Source organism: Oryctolagus cuniculus, chromosome X (genome assembly GCF_051225735.1).
Source record: "Oryctolagus cuniculus isolate XC-2025 breed Fujian yellow rabbit chromosome X, ASM5122573v1, whole genome shotgun sequence".
Taxonomy (NCBI): domain Eukaryota; kingdom Metazoa; phylum Chordata; class Mammalia; order Lagomorpha; family Leporidae; genus Oryctolagus; species Oryctolagus cuniculus.
In genome coordinates this window covers 31,307,228-31,308,094 of record NC_142888.1, presented here as the reverse complement: position 1 = coordinate 31,308,094, position 867 = coordinate 31,307,228, and the positions used below count along the sequence as shown (strand labels likewise).

General features: G+C 31.1%; 1 non-coding gene across 1 annotated transcript; it reads left to right on the top strand.

The window, feature by feature from the left end:
* The first annotated feature begins 258 nt into the window (after positions 1–258).
* Positions 259–388, top strand: LOC127485055 (small nucleolar RNA SNORA40). The gene has a single exon (XR_007912255.1). It is a non-coding gene; the product is annotated as a small nucleolar RNA SNORA40 (small nucleolar RNA).
* Positions 389–867: the final 479 nt, after the last annotated feature.

The following is an 867-nucleotide window of genomic DNA, read 5'->3' as shown; positions in this document are numbered from 1 at the left end:
TATATCAGTTAGAAGATCTATTTGGAGATACGAGATTTTGTGCAATAGTAAAAAAAAAAATCCAGAACTTCACAAGAACTATTCAAAATATGTGAGCAAAACTATGCAACTTTCTGAAAGAGCAAAAAAAAATACATGAATAAATGGAAATGCATAGCATATTCTTATTCTAAAGACTCAACAGAACTACAGTTAAATGGGAGAAACAAGTTATGGCATGGTATGGTAGGGTGACTGTAGTCAACAATAATGTCTTACTGCCCTTGTTTATGTTTTTTGTTCAACTTGCAGACAAAGAATGACATACAGGTGCACAAAATATATTCTTGTTTGCAACCCAGAACTCTTTGATCACCATGAATTTTGATACATTACAAGCAGGAATAGGCTGAAAAAAAAAAGCCAAAAAAATATTAATATCTTATCTATTTCAAAGTAACTAAAAGAGTGTTTTTTGAATAGTCTCACCACAAAAAGAGATCCATGTTTGAGGCGAAGAAGTGCTAAGGACCATGAGTTGTGCATTACACAATGAATGCATGTATGAAACCATTTCTGGGCACCCCACAAATATGGACAATTGTGTATGTCAAAAACATTTTAAACAATTAATCTAATAAGACGTCAGATATTCACAAGTTTATAAATTTAACCCAATCCTAACCAACATGAAAAATATATGAACAGGCATTTTTTCTGGAGCTTGACAAGTTAATTATAAAAATCATTTAGAGTCATAAATGAGTATGAATAACCAGGAAAACCTATAAAAGACAAGTAATGGTTAAGGAGTCTAGCAATAATAGACATAAAAGCATATTACATACCCTTTAAATGACAATATTTTGATACCGGTACATAGATACA